General features: G+C 37.1%; 1 protein-coding gene across 1 annotated transcript in view; it reads right to left on the bottom strand.

The window, feature by feature from the left end:
* PLSCR5 (phospholipid scramblase family member 5) overlaps positions 1-5,028 on the bottom strand; it is a 53,193-nt gene extending 48,165 nt beyond the window's left edge. The window contains exon 1 of the mRNA XM_043997288.1: positions 4,917-5,028. The gene's annotated coding sequence lies outside the window, so the exon portion shown is untranslated. The remainder of the gene's footprint in view (positions 1-4,916) is intronic.
* Positions 5,029-16,337: the final 11,309 nt, after the last annotated feature.

Here is a 16,337-nt window from a genome sequence, read left to right as displayed (position 1 = left end):
GAATAGATCATTCCTATGTTCAAAGAGCTTGACATTTCAAGGGAGAACAAGGGAACATGTCCATATCATGCACACGCAAAAAATGAAACTCTTGTTTCTCTAGGGTTTTTCATGTAATTAACAGATACCTTTGCTACATAAGCAACAAGCTAAGAAACTTCATCATGAACTTTTAAGTGTCATAATTCATTAGCCTGTAAGCTCCTTGAAAGCAGGGACAATCTTTTGCTTTTCTTTGTAGCCTGAGCATTTAGTAGGTGCTAAATCAATGTTACTGACCGACTATTGTAAATACAATTTACAACAAAGTTTATTGAACACATTTAAAGGAAGGGTTTATGTTCTAGTCTATGGTTTCAGTGGTGCACTCTGAGTGAGGAAATAATCTTTATGATTATAGAGCTACAAATGTTTTGGAGCTTATTGTCTTCAAAAATTATGTAGCAGCATTGTGAGCTTCATTTATTTACCCAGGTACACATGGGAAGTGTATCTCTTAGTTAGGACATAATCCAGTACTTCTTACTTTGAGGCTGGCTCACCATCAGTTCCTTTATAATTCCTCTCAATTGTGACAGTCTCAATGTTACACATTTTTAGTGATATTCATAAGCTTTTTCTTATGCTCTGTGACAATTAGGTATGTCATGCTCCTTGAAAATCAGTCTTTCATGAATAGACCTGGTGGTGTCTGCTCTGTTTAAGATCTTTTTCTGCTGCTTAGTGAATAAGATTCAAATTCTTGAGCTTGGCATTCAAGGCCTTACACAATGTGGCATGACCCTATCTCCTCTGTTTCTCTTTTAAATTTCCTCTTAACCTGGCTCCAGTTTACCTGTCGAGCCTAATTCCTTCTCATTTTCTACAATGGAGCCAAACTGGTCATCTTGCTGCTATTTTCATACCATACTCCCTTTCCTTTCAGTATGCCTTTATATTGGCCATCTCACAAGTCCATCTTTCTTCTATCATATGAAGAATTTTTAGATTTCTTTAAGACTCAGCTCAATTACCATTATCTACATGAAGCCTTTCCTGACCACCCCCAACTTCCAGTGCTCTACTTTCTTAAACTATTTATTTACTTATTTATTTTGTGTTTATTCAGTGTGTTCTTATATCGTAGGGTTGTGTCTAATGTTAATCAGCTGAATTCTCAGTAGCACTTGGTCCCTTTCATTGCCAATAATGAAGAAGAAAAAAGCATATTGATAGGGAGGACAAAGACTTTTTATAAGGAATCTTGTTAGAACCTGCTTCATTCTGTTGTTGCTGCTGCTGCTGTGTTCATGACATTTACTGCAAATACAGGGAGGGAAAAGTCAAGATGTTAGAATCAAGATCATAGCTGAGTTATGTTAAATCCATTTGGATCAGATACAGAGGTCATATTCCCTCCCTCTTGCTTAGAACAAAACTTCTTATAATATGGGCTGCAACCACATATGGGGTCAGGTAACTGAAGGTGGGGGTCATGAAAACTTGGCAGTAAATGTTTGATTTATATACCTATTTTGTATACCAATACACCTAGGGTCACGTAAAAATTTCTCAACTGAAAAGAAGTGGCAAGTCAGAAAAGTTTAAGAAGTCCTGACTTAGAATAAATGCCTATGGATACTGTACTTTCCATTACTTGTTCCATTCAGATCTTTGTATTATATTTGCAGATAAAAGAAATGGTTTTTAATAAGTAATGACTTGGGGAAATCCAATGTTTCTCCTTTTTTTCTAAAGTCCTGATTTTAAAAGTTCAATCTCTTGAAGGACATTTCTGTTAAAGAGATCGGACTAACATTTTTGTTGTTGTTCAGACTCCAGCCATGTGGAATAGCCATTGTGTTCTGCTCATGTTGGGGGGGGGGATAAGTTTTTTGAATAGACTGCCCAAGGTTGGGGGTAGTCTGGATATAGAGTTATTCTCTCTGTAAGGGTGATGTGATAACACTCTTAGTCCTTCATTGGAATATCCATTCTATAATTAATTGTTAACTAATCAGGGTTGATTTCCACTGTGGGAACACCTGCTCTTCTAAGGGTATATAAACTTTGAGCCCACCTCCACAATGGCCTTTGGTCTAAGAGAGATGGCCAAATGACCATCCTTTTATAAATAAACATGCTGGGCTTATTATTAAAATAATTAAATAATCCAGCAACTATGTCTCTCAGGGTTTTTTTTTTTTTAAGTTGTCACACAGAGCATTGAATCTTCTTCCCCAATACTTGTTTCCTTTAACTTAATTTATGGTTCATCACTATTGTAACGATCAGAATGATGCCACTTGCTGGAGACTTACTGTAAGAAAGCTCCAATATGAGGAGAGGGCTTCTGAGGGCAGGACCATGTATCTTTTCCTTGGCATCAGGAAGTGACGTTTGCTTCTGGGAGGAAGAAGGGGGAGGCTGGTGCTCTGACTTTCTCTCATGTGGACTCTGGCAGAGAGCAGAGCTAGGAATGCCCTCTCCCTTTAATAGATAGATGAATTTAGGCCTTTCTCTTTCTCTTCACCAAATTCTTATTCTCCTTAATAAATGCTTAAAAGTCTAACTCTTGCTAAAGCTTATAATTTATTGGTGACCACTCATTAGATTTTAGACAGACTAGCTAGAATTTTAGCCCCTTACACTACATAGTCTAAAGAAACCAAATTCTCTGAGTTATTGGGTTTACCCATTGTATCCCTGGCTTGAGTATATTTGGAGGGTAAATGCTGCTGAAAAGGAAGACAATGAGTAGTATTTTCTCCAAGAAGGAGAGTTTGAGAAGACATTTTAGAACTGGGAAGTATTATCTGGCAAAATATGGAGACGTGAGGCTAAACTGATGAGTGATTGTATTCATTCATATTTTATAACATCTCAAAGCAAAGAAAGAAAGACCAAGTGAGTATAGCCCAACCATAATCTAGGTTGAATGAGTATGAGTCTAAAGTAGCTCATGTGAGTGAAGGAAAAGAAAGCTGGGATCACCCCTGAAGGTAGTTGCTTTAAGTGCTTTTGATTTTGTATTCTTCAACCCCAGTAGGTTTAAGGCAACTCCCTGCTTTTGAGACTTAGCTGACAAAGTCATTAGTGAAGAGAATAGTCATTTGCTGGGGTGCCACTTATTTCATGGGTAAGAACCAGAAAGAGGGAATAGCTAATTTCCTGCTCACTACCTAAATATCTTGTACTCAACTGCTATATTTAAATATATGTACATATAAACACATACAGATATACATACATGTATATGTAGGTACATAATTTTAAATATAGAGTACATGCTTAAACTCCTTGAGAGAAGGGACTCTCACTTTTTGTTTGCTCTGTGCTAGGCTCTGAAGATTTGTTGTCCAATAACAGCTTGGATTTTTGGTTTCTTTATCAGCAATGTATCATTTATACCACTACCCTTGACCCCCTCCTCCCATATAAAGTTCTGCCTATCAAAATTATGATCATCCTTTAAAGTTCAAGTCCAATGATGCCTTCTTCAGGAAACCTGTTTTTAATCAGTCTCTCAGTAAGTAACAACTTTTTCCCCTTCAGACTTTACATAGGCCATTCTACTTCTATACATTTTTCTGTATCAGTGTAATGACAAAATTCTTCCCTTTGTCTTCCCCCATTGCTAGATGCTTGAAAGTTAATACAGAGAGTGCTTTAAAAAAAAAAAAAGGTAAAAACTTGAATCACCTTTCTGCATTCAGATACATTGCTTATTGTCTACTCCTTGACACTACATTAAAAAAAATGATTTAAGGAAGATAAATTAAGCCTGGATACAGGACAGCACCAGGGTAAAACTGGGAGAAAGAGAGGGTTCTGGAACAAAGATATTTGGAGGGGTCCCCTTCTACCTAAAGCCCACAGAAAGGACCCCTAGACCTAGAGAGCACTTCCCACAGAGAGGACCCACTGGGCAAATGACACCTCCCAGACTCCAGGTCAGTTGGACCCAAGGCAAAGGCAAAGTTCCAAGGTCTGTTTGTAGATATTCTCTTTCAATTTCAGACTTGCAAATTTCCCTCAAGGGGAATAAGATAAGTTGAATCAGGAGCTTTGAAGTAATCTCTACTTATTGTATTTCACTCATCTGACATTTGCTGGATTTTATCCACATAATGCATAACTGTCAGAGTTCCTAACAATGTTTTCCTCCAAAGAGCCTAGAAAAGAGGGAGAAAATCTGAGATTTGCAGGCTAATGGACATTTTTCAGGGAATTAAAAACAAACAAAACCATCACCCCAGAAGTCAATGATGAAAGCATATGGTAGTAAGGAACAGAACCCTTGGACCAGGAGTCAGCCTTTTACATATAGCTCTGCTTTCTGCCAGGTGTATAACCATGGGCAAGTATTTCACTTCCATGGGTCTCAGTTTCCTCATCTTTATACCGAAGGAGTTAGATTAGATGGCCACTAAATTCCCCTTTAGACATAACATTATGTGACGGATGTGTGTGTAGCCTATGAAATCCTGAATTAAAAGTCAGTGAGAAGAATAAAAACATAGATTTAGACTGGAAGGCACCTTAAAGGCCTACTATTCCAAGTCCTTTCTTCTACAGATGAAGAAACTGAGTCCCAAAGGGATCAAATGACTTGTCCATGGTCCCATTGTCAGGGAGCAGTAGAACCAGGAATAGAAGCCAAGTCCTCTTATTCCATAACAACTTCCCCCTCATCACACCTGCTCCCTCTCAGGAAGAAAACTCAGTTGTCTCTCCATCTCTTTCATGGTGCTACACTTTCCACATTCTGTTCTTTGTGCTATAACTAACAAGCAGACTGAGAGGGAGAAGAGGAACCAAGCAAAAAAAAAAAAATCCCAAGACCCCCAGAGCTCCTTATTTCCCCCAACTAATGATAAGCTTTCCTGGCTGGAATGTTGCTTAAACCTCCTACTACCAGCTGAAACCCATCTCACCTTGTACTTTGGCCCTTGGTGTGCCTTGCTTGCCTGTGGGGGAACTGTTGTCACTGTCCTCCAGACATCTGCCAGGGTCTGCCGGTCTCACTGAAATGCGGCAGCCAGCCCCTAGCTGGCTCACTGCAGCTCAGTACAGTAGATTACAGTGGCTCTCTGCATGAAGCTGCCTCCCTCCCTCGCAGCGGCCATATCACACACAGTTCAGATTGCTGCATTAGCCAGGCAGCTCCCGGCACAGTCCCTGAGGGCCATGAAGTTTTGGCTGCAAAAGAGGTGAATGATCATGCCAGCCTTCCCTAAAATCTTGTGTTGGGAGTGGTGACTGTTACCAGGTTCAGTCTAGCAGCCTTGGATAACTCAGTGGTTTTCACTTTAATTTACAATCCACCTGTTTGTCTGAATGGTTAAGTGCTTGCTCTGTTGGCTGATGGTTATCTCACCTGGGTTTTGATTCTTTCTGAGTGAGTGGGGCTAGCCCAGTGCTCTGAATACTATGGGTGCCTGGGGAATGCTTACCAAATTGAACTGAGTAGAATTGAATGTTTTTTATCATGAAAATACATAACTTGGAGCTAAGGAGATTTGTGACATTTGGTTTAGGATGAGCATGGAGGATGTAAAATATGAATCATCTTGGTGGGAATGAGGAAAACTCAATCTCCACTTGCAGCTCTGATTAGATTTAACTCCATGTAACAAGGTATCTCTGCCCTCCCCCCTTTACAAATTCTTTTTGTGTATTCTCTTTCCCACACACACACATATATATATATATATATATATATATATATACATATACATATACATATATATATATATATTATAAGGAGATTATAAACTCCTTGAGGGAGCAGACTGTTTTTCTTTTTCTTATTTATATCCCCAGAGCTCAACACAGTAGGTGCTTAATGCATGTTTATTGCATTGAATTTAATTGCAGAAAACAATTCTCTGAACCCCTATTTTACTGGGTCTTCTTTCTCCCTCCTTCCTCTCCTGGGTCTTTTCTCTTCCCTCCTTTTTTATTTCTGCCTTTCCTCCTTTTCTTTTTTCTAGCACTCCTCTTTTTTCTTCATCTAACTTCCCCCTCCTATCCTACCCTACTTCATCTTTCCCATTCTCACACACTCTCTGTTTAGTCAAACTGTCTGACTTGGTTTTTCCCATGATGCACAACATTCCATCTCCCACCTGTGTGCCTTCACAGTGCTGGTCTCATTTACTTAGAATGCAGTCATTCTTCTCTATCTCTTGGGATTTTTAATTTTTTATAATGCCACACCTCAGGCATTACCTGTTATTTGAATCCTTTCCTGATCTGACAGTTGTTAAAGAAATTATCTATTGAAATTTCTTCTAGTTATTGATACTCATATGTTATATTTAATTATATATAAACATCTATAGTCTGCCCATTAGAATGTAAGTTCTATAAGTTAAGGGACTGTTCAGTTTTGTATTTGTATCTCTGGGGGTTAGGATAATACCTTCCACAATATTTTTTGTCAGATTGAAGGCAATAGAATTCCTCTTTTCCTTCTCTTCTTTTTATATTTATTTTGTTGCCTAATGAAGAAGTCAATAGTTATTCATGAAGACAAAAACTAAGTCCAAGTTGGGTAGTTCATCTTCCAGTGTTGGCTCCTGATTTGATGTCTACAAAGAAATTAATGAACTCTGAAAACTGATTACTAAAACTGAGACATTGCTTTTGTCATTTGTGAGGAGCAACTCATTCATAGAATAAGATAATGTAGGGGAGGGGCAGCTAGGTGGCACAGTGGATAGAGCACCGGCCCTGGAGTCAGGAGGACCTGAGTTCAAATCCGGCCTCAGACACAACACTTACTAGCTGTATGACCCTGGGCAAGTCACTTAACCCCAATTGCCTCACCAAAAAAAAAAAATAAAAAGATAATGTAGGGGAAAGGTCTAGATCTGGGATTTCACTGACATAGGAAACTCCCTTATGAGGGGATTTAATAATTTGAATACAACATGGAAAAATATTTAGGTTGGTTTATTCTTAAAAATAAGATACCTCATTTTTAACTGTGGATTTCCCCTGATTATCCCCCATTCTTGGAACTCTTTCCTTTCTCATCTCTGCCTCCTGAATTCCCTCTCTTTATCCCTGTACCAGTTACAATCCTACCTTCTACATGAAAGCTTTCCTGATCCTCTTTAATGCTAGTGTCTTCTCTCTATTGATTATCTACAATTTATTCTGTACACACACACACACACACACACACACACACACACACACACACACACGCACGCACACACACAAGTTCAAACATAATTGTTCTCATGTTGTCTCCTCTTAGACTGTGAACTCCTAGAGAGGAGAGATGCTACTTTCCCCTTCTTTGTATCCCCGGTATTTAGCATAATGCAAGTGCTTGTTAAATGTTTGTTTCCTGAGGAACCAACTAACTGATACATTGTTGTTCATCCATCATTTTCAAAGAGGAACAATGTCATCATGGTTTGATGTCTTGACTCGTGAATTGGATTTAAGTGAATCAGAGTTGCACAAAGTCATCATCAGCCTCACTTTCTCCCACAGTCAGTGAAGTATAGTAGCAAAAGTCAAGATGACTGGTGATTGCCCAGAATACAATGGATGTATTGGTGTCTTCTATGTCAGTCCTAGCTCTATGCACCCCTCAGAATCTACTTTAGCCACCTTCATGGCCATTGGAATAAACCTATTCCACCAGAAGAAGTTTTCACATGCATAATGTGAGGGAAAAAACCATCCTCTTCTCAATAATTCTCAGGAGCTCAACAGGGATGTGGCAAAGGCTCTTTATTTTCTTCTCATGAGAAGGAGGTACCCTAGTGTGTAGCTAGTGGGTGCCTAGAAAGGGGGCTCAAAGGCCCTGTTTTATACCCTAGTCCCTAACGAAAATGGACCCTCCCCTTTTTCATCACTGGCCGATTACTCAAGGGTTACAATCTATACACAAAAACTAGCTAATCAGAATGCAGTATTCCCACCCCTCTTCCTTGTATGGGCATAACTCAGGAGTGGACCTTATACTTCCTTATACGGACACAACTCTGGAGTGGACCTTAGTGAGACCAGGGCTCCTTGAACCATGTGACCTTGCTAGCCTGAGGGGGAGGAGGGGATCTGAGACCTTTGTCCTACAAGCAGGTCAGGAGGAGTATGACTGACTGTTATATCCACATTGAGAGGAGACAACTATCCATTTTCTCACACCTAAAATAGACATCCCTCTAACTCACCAACTGGTTTGAGGAATATTGGTTACCCTCATCTTGCTTTAGTCTCCCTACTGAGATGGTTTTACCAGGATTTGGGAAAGCTTTTTGGAACCACAGGTGAGAGTTAGGTGACAGGGGGGCACCAAAGGTAGAAGAACAACCCTGAAAAGCACCCAGGCAGCCCTCACAATGGATACTAGTCCTCCATGAACAAACCATTTACCTCTAATGATATATACATATTAGCAGTATCACAGCTTTCTTAATCCAATGGGTAGATTCTAATTTGGCCATGTATGAAGCTTAATGGTATGCTAATATTCCTGACTCTATGTATACATATGTATGATAGTTGTATGTATTGTGAGACAAGTAAGTGGTAAAGTAGATAGAATTCTGGACCTGGAGTCAGGAAGGCCTAAGTACAAATCCTGTATCAAACATTTACTAGCTGTGTGTCCCTGGGTAAGTTACTGAACCTCCTTCAACCTTGGTTTCTTTTTCTTTGAAATGGAGAAAATAATTGTCCTCATTCAAGATTTCTTCTGAGAACTACAAAATTTACAGAGAACTGATTCCCCACCCAGTCCCCTTTTCCCAGACAAATGATTGCTGGGGGCTGACCAATCTTTGTCATTTCCAGATTCTTGATTGTTTATGGATCTCCCCCAAACAAAATTATTCCCTCCCAAAGATTCCCAAGCTTACTCCCTGGACTTTAGGTTATTATGTAAAAAGGTTCATTTACATTAAATAGTTTCTGTCTGTGAGTCTGTGAGAAACTTACTTTTCCCAAGGACAGTTTCATAGCTCCCTCTGTTCTGTTACCTCATAAAAATCTCTGTCCTCAGTTCCTATCTTCGGGTGTTACTAGCTTCCAAGCTTTGCAAAACCACAAGCCATAGTTCCTCTGACCCAATTAAAGACATTATTTTTCCTATATTGATTGTTTCCTTAATTTCCAGGTTAACACTTCCATGGAATATCATAATTAAGCTCATTAGGCCCTACCCTTGAATTTATTCTGGGAAATGAGAATTTGGCTTAATCAATCAATCAATTCATCAACCTGAAAAAGCCAATGGAAAAACTTAAGACAAGGAAAGGATTCATATCTTATCTTGTTGTTTCCTTTAAACCATTTTTTTTTGTTTTGTTTCCTTAAGGGAATTTCTCACCCTAAAGAGACATCCTTCCTATTGCCTTTAGGATGAAATTCAAAACCTTTTGTCTGACTTTTGAAATCCTTCGTAAACTGGCTCTAGCTTGCCTTTCTATAATTATTAGATGGCTCTTCAAGGCGCTGATCCATGATTGTCCAAGACTGATGGAGGCCTACTACTACTACTACTCTCCGATCCAGTATGTTCTCAATAGCTTCCATTTTATCCACTGTCTCCTTGCCACTCAACAAGCTGTTTCCCATGCCTAGAATGCACATTCTTCTGACCAGTTCTCAGCAATAATTTTTCTACTTGTTTTTGAAGATGTACCACCAATTATGCAAGGTCTTTCTTGCTCCTCTAAAATGGTAGTGTTTCATCCCCCCCCCCACTCCAATAAATAACTTTCTATACATTTTCCATTTATGTTTACTTGTGATTTCCACCAAATATATATATATATATATATATATATATATATATATATATATATATATGCTCTAGAGGATAGGGCTTATTTCATTTTTGTCTGTTCCCCCAGTACCTAGCATAATACTTGGCATGCAGTAAATGATTCATGAAAGTTTAATGGATTAATATTTAATCAGTATCATAACAATTTTTTTAAGTTACTGGGGCATATGATAACTTTTATACCTTATATTGAGACAGGTCATGAATATTCAGAAAACGCCTTATCAGTAAGACAACAAGGACTAAGACAATGCATTGGTAGAGTCACTACATTACTTATACATTATTCTTTCTGTTTTGGGGGTTTTTTTTTGGTGGGTCAATGAGGGTTAAGTGACTTGCCCAGGGTCACACAGCTAGTAAGTGTCAAGTGTCTGAGGCCGGATTTGAACTCAAGTACTCCTGAATCCAGGGCTGGTGCTTTATCCACTGCACCACCTAGCTGCCCCACTTATACATTATTTATACTTACATAGTAATATTTCTTATGATAATGCAGAATGTATAATTGTAAAGAGTTGATCTTAGAGACATGAAGGCCTCAAATCAAGGCCCATCTCTAACACATATTCCAACTAGTCAAATCATTTAACCTATCAGTGATTCAGGGAACTAAGACAATAAGTTGCAGAGCAGGTGCTATCTGCAATACTAAAAATAATAACCTCATTGCAAGTTCTTTATATTATTGAAATAACAGATCTAGTCCTCAAAAAGTTGCATGATGCATCAGGATATAAAATTAGAGAAGGGACTATTATTAACTTACAATTCCTGCCACAAGAAAGAAAAAATGATGACTATACCATGGAATTGCATAATTGATCAGAGAGTCAATCTTTTAGACAAAAACACTAGATTTAGTAGATGATATGAGAACAAGCATAGGGAGTCATTGACTCCAATTCTCTCCAGTTCTAAATGGAGGTACCTTGATCAACCTCATAGGATTGAACCATGTTAGGACTTATTCAAAAGAAAATGCCCTCCTCTAACTTTGCCATTTCAAAGGCTTCATTGTGGTTATTCTACTTAGGTACCTCTTCTTAGCAGGCAAGTGATAGAAGACTTTAATATATCTTCTCTTGCTCTAAAACTTTCCAAATCAGCATTAGGATACTCTGCCAATCAGAGAACATTGTGTTTGATGTACCATCCAGATTCAATCTTTGTATCCATGGAAACAGACAACCTTTCCCCAAGGTTATCCAGTCTAATCCATTGACTTCACTGTCATTTGAGTCTTTCTGGGTTTAATAAATTCACTGGTTCAACAAAAGTAATTACTTCTCGGTGTACTATTTAATTCTTGAAACATTAGTGTAGCCAATATTCATTCCCAATTCAAGGCATATGTGTTTACATAACAGGATGCTTCTGAAATGTGATTGGACATATGATTTGGTACAGAAATAAAACTTGTTCATTGTTTGCACTTTAAACAAAATGTTATTCAAAGCTGTGGTACATGGATATATTGGAATATTACTGCTCCATAAAGAATAGAAAGTAATACAAAACAAAGAAATATGAAAAAACCTGCATGAAGTGATAATGAATAAATCAAAACCAAAAGGAAAATATACATAATTCCTTCACTTATATAAATAAATATAGCTTTAAACAATATTATTTACCTTAAAACAATAAAAAGGTATTAGTACTAATTTGTAAAGCACAAATTTACCATGTGTCATAACAAAAACAAAACTGTATAAGCATAAGGTTGCATTATAAATTCAATCACAATCATTCTTGTATATTCTTTTGTTAAAATATTTGAGGGGGATGTTTTATTGTAGTGGAGACACATTAGATACATGTAAAATTAATCCAAACTTTTTTTTAACCTTTCATTTAAAAAAAAATGAGTTCCAAATTCTCTCCCTTCTTCCTTCCCCTAAACCAACCATTGAGAAGGAAGCCAATATGGTATCAATTATACATGCAAAGTCATGCAAAACATATTTCCATATATGGTAAGTTGAAAAAAAAAAGAACCAAAAAGAGGCAATAAAATAAAGTGAAAAAGGGATACTTCAATCTGCTCTTAGAGCTCATCATTTCTCTCTCAGGAGGTGTATAGTATTTTTCATCATGGGCACTTTGGAATTGTTGTGGATTGTTGTCTTGAATAGAATAGCTTAGTTTTTCATAGTTGATAGTCATACAACATTCCTGTTACTATGTATAAAGTTCTCCTGGTTCTACTCACTTTACTTTGCATCAAATAAGTTCACATAACACTTCTCAGGTTTTTCTCAAACTATCCTGCTCATCATTTCTTATAGCACAACAGTATCCCATCACAATGATTTATCACAATTTGTTCAGCCATTTTCCAGTTGACGGGACGCCCCTTAATTTCCAATTCTTTGCTACCACAAAAAAGAGCCGCTATACATTATTTGTACAAATAGATTCTTTTCTCTTTTCTTTTATCTCTTTGATTTATAGAACTAGTAGTGGTATTTCTGGGTCAAATAGTATGCACGGTATTAAAAAAATACCCTTAATAATTGAACTTTACAAATAGAACTTCAATGTTTTCTGTTTTTATTATTATCAATTATTTAAAAATAACAAACACAAATAATTCTGCTTTACAAAATAGATTTCACAAAAACAAAACATTTAAAGGAGGATGTGTCCTTTTTGCCCTTTTATTTTAACAACATGATACACAATTCCTTTCTTTTATCTCTATTTTTTTCCTCTCCAGAACTTCCTGTGTTTCTGAATTTTTCTTATCCATCATTTGTTAGGACTCAATAATATTTCATTACTTTCAGGTATTATAATTTGTTTAGTTATCCCACAGTTGTTAGAGCCATAATTAATTTCGAGCTTCTCAGTATCATTAATAATGTATTTTGTGTAATTTTTGTACATTTATCTATTCTTGATGCCAGTAGCCTCCCTAGGGACCAAAAGCTCATATTTCTGGGACAAATGGTTTTTAAGATGAGTTAAAACAATTCACAGCTCCACTAGCAGTGTATTAACTTGCTTATGTTTCTGTAGCTACTTCATCACTGTTTCCCCAACTATGTGAAAAAAATGAAGTTCTATTTGACCCTCTCTCATAATTCATGATTTTGAAATTCTAACTTTCTTTTCCCAGAGCTATAATTAGAGAGGGGTGTCTTGGACTTTGTCAAAATTTAGAAGATGTTTATAGAATTTATACTCTTTCCATAGTTAGAAGCAACTGATTTTATCACTTATTTATGAAGTATAAGTAAAATAGGAAGCTACCACATGCTATGCCTTTTCCTTCCCTAATGGTCACATCCCAGGTGAGCAGAAACTCTCCAGCATAGTAACACCCTGCTCCTTCCGCTGAAAGTGTTTCAGGGTATCTCCGCTCCCTCTTCCATTTCAATCAGTAAATCAGTCAGTCAATCAACATTTACTGATCATTTGTTAAGTAACAGGCACTGGGGATATGAATATAGTAAAAGAAACAAACATTTTCTGCAGATCACAGATAGTTTGTTATTTCTTTTGAAAATTATTAATTTTTAAATGGTTACCTTTTAATTTAACAGGGAATGATTCTTAAGATCTCTACCTTCTATTTTAAGGCTTTTTAAAAAAAGTTTTCTACATTAAAATGGTTATTTTCATTCCTCATCTCTTTTGTTAGACCTTATAATAGTTTTTGTGACTTATATGCACTTATATCTTTCTCCTTTCTTGGGTTCTAGTTACAATTGTTACAGAATTATGGAAATATTTTCTGGAATGAATTTATCCCACAGTATATTTTCTAGGGATGCCCACTGATGGATAAACTAATCTCTTAATCCCATCACCATGCTGCTAATTCTTCCTCAAATACTCGACATCTTCCCAACTTCCTCAGCATTCTCCCCCAAGATTGGAAGATTGTAGGGTGGCACACTCAAAGTCATTATTACAACTTCTTTGCCCTATACCACCCATTGAGAAGTGTGAGAAAATTATTATTAATAATGGATTTCTTGGGGGCGGGTGTGCTCAGAGATCAGTTTATTTCTTCTTCCTCCTACTCCCCCACCCTGCACTCCAGAAAGTCCAATTCTTGAGGAACTCCAGCAAATCTTGTTTGGAACAAATCCAAGGGACCAAAAGGAATGTAGATTCATTCTTTTGTCTAGCTCACTGAGCTGATGGGATTAAACCACACCTAGGTATCAACTTGCCTTTGCCTTCTAGTGAGGGTTTCTCCCATTAGGTAATCAGTAGAGTTCATTTTAATTTGAACCACCCTTAAGTAATATCAACCAATGGAATTGAATGATGCTAACCAATTAGCTTTGATCAATGTATAATCAACCACCTCAATCAAAAGAGGATAAAAGCCTTGACCACATAAGGCTTCCTCTTTCATGGCTGCCTAGACCTGCTCCCTTGGCTCAGAATGCTGTTACTTGGTGCACACCATCCCTCTTAGGACAGTTTAGGTTATGTACATCTTCTGAACTCTCAGGGAGATCACATGTTCTGTCTCAGAGACAGCATGGGTCTTCTGGGGTTTTTCATCTGCTTGTGCTAACTGGCACATGTCCAATTCTTTACTGGTATATATAATGTTAATTAATAATGAATGCTTATTGCCAAAATGGTTGTAATAGCCATTACTATATAAATAGCAGTTAATTTATGTAGTTTAGCACGATAATTAAAAAAAACACAGTTGGCAAGCAATATGGTATAAATTATACATATGAAATCATGAAAAACATATTTCCATATTAAGTCAGTTGGGAAAAAAAAGAAGCAAAAAGAGGCAATAGAAACTAAAAATTGGCAATTTTGAGAATAGGAAATTAAAAATTTTCTTCAAAATAAAGTGAAAGCAGAGAAAATTTAAAAGAAGTGAGTAACTGGGGAGAAAGAATTACAGTAAGTATTTTTCTGATGAAGATTTCATTTCAAGATGTATAGAGAATTGGTCCAAATTTATAGGAACAAGAGCTATTACACAGTTGGTAAATGTTCAAAGGAAATGAATAGGCTTTATTCAGAGGAAGAAACACAAGCTATCAATAGACATATGCAAAAACATTCAAGATCATTAATAATACAGAAATGAAAATTAATTGAACTCAGAGGTTCTACTTTTTCCCCTTTAGATTGACATAGGTGGACAAAGCTTAAAAAAAAAAACCTAGAAAATAACAAATGCTGTAGGGCTTGTGGGAAAACGGATTCTTTAATGTACTCTTTTTTGTGTGTGTGAGGCAATTGGGGTTAAGTGACTTGCCCAGGGTCACACAGCTAGCAAGTGTCAAGTGTCTGAGGCCAGATTTGAACTCAGGTCGTCCTAAATTCAGGGCCGGTGCTCTATCCACTGCACCACCTAGCTGCTCCTAATGTACTCTTGGTAGAACTATGAACTGATCTAGTAATTATGGAAAGTAATTTGGAACTATGACCCCAAAAGTTCGTCTCTTTTGACTCAGTGATATGGCTACTTCCTATGTCCAAAGAGAAAAATTATCCATATGTACAGCTATCTTAGTGGTGAGAAAGAATTAGAAAGTAAGGGATTACTCATCAGTTGGAGAGTGGCTGAACAAGTAAGAATGTAAAGGAAGATTATGGTGCTATAAGTAATGAAAGGGACATTTTCAGAGAAACCTGTGAAGACTTTTATGAACTGATGCATCTACAACCATGACTCTAAATCTAGTGGTCTGTGCATAATGTATGAGTGGCTAAAACAATTATCTATCACCTGTCTGTCTGTCTGTCTATCTATCTATCTATCTATCTATCTATCTATCTATCTATCTATCTATCCATCTTCTTCAGCTGACTGTGAATTTAAGTTCTACTAAAAACATAAAAAGAACATTCCTTCATGATAACAAAATCAATCCAGTTTTTATCCCTCCAATATCAGTTTATGCCATGTAATTCTGATACTTAGTTAACATTTTTTATAAATTATGTCCAAATTTTCCACTTTCATGAAACTACATCAACATCCACCATTCACGATTTGTGATGGTACATGCTTAGATTTTGGTTTTACTATTTCTCTACTGAGAAATATTTTGAAGTGCTGTGATGAATTGAAATATTTTTATCTACTCCAAATATTAAATCTAATTCCATTTTATTTTACATATTTTTGGGGTTTTTTTGCAGGGCAATTGGGGCTAAGTGACTTTCCCAGGATCACACAGCTAGTAAGTGTTAAGTGTCTGAGGCCATATTTGAACTCAGGTCCTCCTGAATCCAGGGCTAGTGCTCTATCCACTGAGCCACCTAGCTACCCCCTATTTTACATATGTTTTACTAAAATCATCTGAGATTTCAACAATATCTGGGATTTCCCATTGTGGAAAATAATTCTACCATTACAGATTGCTACCCATCTTTCATTAGTAGATAAGTCCCAGGGGACTGAGCCTGTGTTCAGAGCATTTTTGCCCAGGGATACACAGCTAGAAGTGACAGAGGTGCAATTTGAACCCTGTATTCCTGACTCTAAGCCCATCACATTAGCCACATTAGTACACTGACTGTGAAATTATATGATATGATATGA

This window comes from Dromiciops gliroides, chromosome 3 (genome assembly GCF_019393635.1).
Source record: "Dromiciops gliroides isolate mDroGli1 chromosome 3, mDroGli1.pri, whole genome shotgun sequence".
In the NCBI taxonomy this organism is placed as follows: Eukaryota; Metazoa; Chordata; class Mammalia; order Microbiotheria; family Microbiotheriidae; genus Dromiciops; species Dromiciops gliroides.
This window is presented reverse-complemented; position numbering and strand designations above follow the sequence as displayed.